General features: G+C 39.0%; 1 pseudogene; it reads left to right on the plus strand.

Moving 5' to 3' along the window:
- On the plus strand, positions 201-1,973 carry LOC106502474 (annotated as a pseudogene).

The raw sequence follows: 5,970 nt of genomic DNA on the forward strand, positions 1-5,970 counted from the left end.
CGTTATGATGATTTATGATCAGTAATCTTTGATGTTACTATTGTGTTTTGGGGCACCACACATCAGCCCCATATAAGGTGATTAACTTAATTGATAAATGTTGTCTGCATTCTAACTGCTCCACCAACCAGCTATAACTCTGTTTCTCTGTCCCTCTCCTTTGGGTTCCCTATTCCCCGAGACACAACAGTATTGAAGTTATGACCATTAATAATCCTACAATCGTCTCTAAGTGTTCAAATGAAAGGAAGAGTCCCACATCTCTCACTTTAAATCAAAAGCTAGAAATGATTAAGTTTAGTGAGGAGGGCATGTGAAAGGTGAAGATAGGCAGAAAGCTAGGCTTCTTGCCCTAAACAGCCATACTGTGGATGCAAAGGAAAAGTTCTTGAAGGAGATTAAAAGTGGTAATCCAGAGAGCACACAAATGATAAGAAAGCAGGACAGTCTTACTGCTGACAGGAAGTTTTAGTGGTCTGGATAGAAAATCAAACCAGCCACAACATTCTGTTAAGCCAAAGCCTAACCCAGAGCAAGATCCTAAGTCTCTTTCATTCTGTGAAAACGTAGAGAGTTGAGGAAGCTGCAGAAGAGTTTAAAACTAGCAGAGGCTGATGCATGAGATTTAAAGAAAAAAGTCATCTCGATCACATCAAAGTGCAAGATGAAGCAGCAAGTGCTGATGTAGAAGCTGCAGTAAGTTACACAGAAGGTCTAGGTAAGATAATCCATGGAGATGACTACACTAAACCACAGATTTTCAATGTAGATAAAGTAGGCTTCTATTGGAAGAGGATACCATCTAGGACTTTCACAGCTAGTGAGGAGATGTCAGTGCCTGACTGACTTCAAAACTTCAAAGGACAGGCTGACTCTCTTGTTAGGGGCTAATGCACCTGGTGACTTTAAGTTAAAGCCGATGATTATTTACTCTTGTAAAAATCCTAGGTCCCTTAAAAATGATGCTAAGTCTACTCTGCCTGTGCTTTATAAATGGATCAACAAAGTCTGGATGACAGCATATCTATTTACAGCATGGTTTTCTGAATATGTTAAAGCCCACTCTTAAGTTCTACTGCTCAGAAAACAAGTGATTCCTTTCTGTATATTATTGCTCATTGACATTATACCTGATCACCCAAGAGCTCTAATGGAAAAGTACAAGTTTCATGCTGACTTAATGCCTTCTAACACAGCATCCATTCTGTAGCACATAGATCCAACAGTCATTTTGACTTCCAAGTTTTACTACTTAAAAAATACATTTCATATATCTAAAACTGCCATAGACAGTGATTGCTCTGATGGATCTGGGCAAGGTAAATTGAAAACTTTCTGAAAAATATCTGCTATTCTGGACACCATTAAGAACATAGGTAGAGTTCAAAATATCAGCATTAATAGAAGATTTGGAAGAAGTTGATTCCAACCCTCATAGATGACTTTGAGGAATTTAAGACTTCAGTGGAGGAAGTAACTGCAAATGTGATTAATACATAAATAAAATTAATAGCAAGCAAACTAGAATTAGAAGTGGCACCTGAAGATGTGACTGGTTTGCTGCAGTTTCATGATATAACTAATGGACAAGGAATTACTTCTTAATGAACAAAGAAAGTGATTTATTGAAAATAAACTATTTGTGGTGAAGAAACTGTGAAGACTGTTAAAATCACAACAGATATTTAGAATATTACATAAAGTCAGCTCAGAGCAGTGGCAGCACTTGAGAGGATTGACTCCAACTTTAAAAGAGGTTCTAGTGTGGGTAAAATGCTATCAAAGAGCACTGCATGCTGCAGAGAAATGATTCACACAAGGAAGAGTCAGTTGATATGGCTGACTTCAGTGCTGTCATATTTTAAGAAATTGGCAGTGTCACCTCAGCTTTCAGGAACGACCACTCTGGTTATAGTTAGCAACCATCAACATCTAAGCATGACCCTCCAACGGTAAAAAAGATTATAACTTAACAAAGGCTCAGAAGATGGTTAGCATTATTTAGCAATAAATTATTTTTGATTAAGTGATGTACATTGTGTTTTTAGACATAATGTTGTTGAACACATGAGAGACTGGAGTATGCATGCATGCTAAGTCACTTCAGTCTTGTCCGACTCTTTGTGACCCTATAGACCATAGCCTGCCAGGCTCCTCTGTCCATGGGATTCTCCAGGCAAGAGCAGTGGAGTGGATTGCCATGTCCTCCTCCAGGGGATCTTCCTAGCTCAGGGATTGAACCGGTGTTGCCTATGTTTCCTGCTTTAGCAGGCAGGTTCTTTACCACTAGTGCCACCTGGGAAGCACAGACTAGAATACAGTATAAACATATTTTTTAATATGCACCAGGAAATCAAAATATATTGCAAAATTCAGGCTTAAATTGAAGAAAATAGGGAAAACCACTAGGCCATTCAGATATGACCTAATCAAACCCCTTATGATTATACAATGGAGGTGATGAATACATTCAAGGGGTTAGATCTGGTAGACAGAGTATCTGAAGAACTATGAATGGAAGTTCATAACATTATACAGGAGGCAGTGAACAAAACCATCCCAAGAAAAGGGAAATGCAAGAAGGCAAAGTGGTTGTCTGCGAAGAATTTACAAATAGCTGTGGAAAGAAGGGAAGCAAAAGGCAAAGGAGAAAGGGAAAGATATAACTAACTGATTGCAGAGTTCCAGAGGTTAGTAAAGAGAGACAAGAAGGCCTTCTTAAATGGACAAAGAAATAGAGGAAAACCATAGAATGGGAAAGACTAGAGATCTCTTCAAGAAAATTGGATATTTTGAGGGTACATTTCATACAAGGATGGGCATGATAAGGGACAGAAATGGTAAAGACCCAACAGAAGCAGAAGAGATTAAGAAGAGGTGGCAAGAATACACAGAAGAACCATACAAAAATGGTCTTAATAAAACCTTTTAAAGGATAAGATTTGGATAATCATGATAAGTGTGGTCACTCATCTAGAGCCAGACATCCTGGAGTGTGAAGTCAAGTGGGCCTTAGGAAGCACTACTACAAACAAAGCTAGTGGAGGTGATGGAATTCCTGCTGAGCTATTTGAAATCTCAAAAGATAATGCTGTGAAAGTGTTGTACTCAACATCTCAGCCAATTTGGAAAACTCAGCAATGGCCACAGGACTGGAAAAGTTGAGTTAACATTACAATTCCAAAGAGGGGCAATGCCAAAGAATGTTCAAACTACTATACAATTGTGCTCATTTCACATGCTAACAAAGTTATGCTCAAAATCCTTTTAAGCTAGGCTTTGGCAGCACATGAACTAAGAACTTTCAGATGTACAACCTGGGTTACAAAGAGCCAGAAAAATCAGCAATTAAATTGCCAACATTCGTTGGATCATGGAGAAAGCAAAGGAGTTCCAGGAAAACATCTACTTCTGCTTCATTGACCACTTTAAAGCCTTTGACTGCATGGATTACAAAAACCTGTGGAAAATTCTCAGTGACTGGAGGACCACACCACCTTACCTGTCTCCTGAGAAACTTGTATACAGATTAAGAAACAACAGTTAGAAACAGACTTGGAAAAACCGACTGGTTCCAAATTGGGAAAGGAGCGTGGCAAGACTCTATATTGTCACCCTGCTTATTTAACTTACATGCAGAGTTCATCAGGCTGGATGACTCACAAGCTGGAATCAAGACTGCCAGAAGAAATATCAACAAGCTCAGATATACAGATGAAACTTCTCTAATGGCAGAAAGTGAAGAGGAACTTAAGAGCCTCTTGATGGGGGGTGAAAGAAGAGAGTGAAAAAGCTGACTTAAAACTCAGCATTCAAAAAACGAAGATCATGAAATCCAGTCCCATCATTTCATGGCAAATAGAAGGGGAAAAAGTGGAAGCAGTGACAGATTTTCTTTTCTTGGACTCCAAAACCACTGTAGACAGTAACTGCAGCCATGAAATTAAAAGAAGCTTATTCCTTGGAAGGAAAACAATAACAAACCTAGATAGCATATTAAAAAGCAGAGAGATTACTTTGCTGACAAAAGTCTGTATAATCAAAGCTATAGTTTTTCCAATAGCCTTGTTTGGTTTTGAGAGTTTGACCGTAAGGAAGGCTGAGTGCTGAAGAACATATTTTCAAATTGTGGTGCTGTACAAACCTCTTGAGAGTCCCTTGGACTGGAAGGGGATCAAACCAGTCAATCCTAAAGGAAATCAACCCTGAGTATTCATGAGAAGGACTGTTGCTGAAGCTGAAGCTCCAATACTTTGGCCACCTTATTGGAAGAGCCAACTCACTGGAAAAGGTCCTGATGCTGGGGAAAGTTTAAGACAAAAAGAAGAGGGAGTGGCACAGGATGAAATGGTTAGATAGCATCATCCTCTCAGTGGACGTGAATTTGAGCGCACCCTGGGAGATAGTAGAGGACCAAGGAGCCTGTGCTGTAGTGCATGAGGTCACAAAGAGCCTGACATGACTTAGTGACTGAAAAACCACAATATAGTGTAAGCATATTTTTCATGAGCACTGGGAAATTATGACTTTGTGTGATTTACTTTATTGTGGTGGTCTCGAATTAAACCCTCAATATCACCAACAGATGCCTATACCCCAAATATTTACATGGATAACCATAAATGATGAGTTTAATAAAGCAAGCTGCAAAATAAAAGATAAATTTTAAATACCATAATCAATACTTTATGAAATCACACAGATTTAATAAAGGTTAGAAAGCATAAGCTGTAAACATGAATCAAATTTAATGCCTGCCTTTGATCATGGGGAAAATTAATGAAATGAAGGAATTTCAAAGGCATCTGCATTGTTTTATCTCTTTAAAAGAGAATTTAAACAAATATAGCAAAACTACGTGTGTGTGTTAGTCGCTCAGTCATGTCCAACTCTTTGTGACCCCCAAAACTGTAGCCTGCCAGGATCCTCTGTCTGTGGATTTCTCCAGGTAAGAATGCTGGAGTGAGTATCCATTCCCTTTTCCAGGGGATCTTCCTGACCCAGGGATTGAACCCAGGTCTCCTGCATTGCAGGCAGATTCTTTACCATCTGAGCCACCAGGGAAGTCCATAGCAAAATGATAGCATTTGTTAAATTTCTTGGCTCAAAAGAAGTTTTAATATTAAAAATTCAGTATGCTATCTTCTCCTAACCATCTCCTCAGCCAATAAAGCATCTTTCCTGTTTACTCCAATTGTAATGTAGGTTGGCTGCTTGGGATCTCTAGTACTCTCTATTGTTTTTTTTTTTTCTCAAGACTACGTCTGATCATTGCATTCCCTTCCCATGATCTACACTAGTCCTTCTTCAACTAATGCTGGAATACTTATGAGTCTTCAAGTCATTTTTCTACCTTCAGTGATTCTTTTACAACTCAAGCTACTCAAGCTACATCAAAAGATGCTTTTCCTTAGGTGGTATTTATACTTCATAAGTCACTTAAATAAACTTATGGAACTTCTCTTTGCCTATGATCTTGAACTTAAAGTTAGGGATTTAGCTTTTATTTTTCAGACCCTGAAAATGTCAATGCTATGCATAATTTGCCTTCTATTTTCTAAACATTTCTCCCACATGGATTTCTCTTCCATGATTCTGCCAAATCATGCCCATTACTCCTTGGAGTGTTGGGCAATAAGATTTTTACTCGAATTCCTTCTGTTTCATATTTCACCTTATTCAGTGAATATTTGTTAGTTCCCTGATAAAGTTTAGCAGGAATCCCCCGTGTCTCAGTGGTCAAGAATTCACCTGCAATGCAGGAGACTTGAGTTTGATCCTTGGGTCAGGAAGATCCCCTGGAGAAGAGCATGGCATCCAATTCTAGAATTCTTGCCTTGAGAAATCCTACGGACAGAGCGGTCTGATGGGCTACAGTCCACAGGGTCACAGAGAGTTGGACATGACTGCACACATGCAAGCTTGCAAGATTTAGCAATGGAGTCAAAATACCCACAAGGAAGACACAAT

This window comes from Capra hircus, chromosome 9 (assembly GCF_001704415.2).
Source record: "Capra hircus breed San Clemente chromosome 9, ASM170441v1, whole genome shotgun sequence".
Classification (NCBI taxonomy): domain Eukaryota; kingdom Metazoa; phylum Chordata; class Mammalia; order Artiodactyla; family Bovidae; genus Capra; species Capra hircus.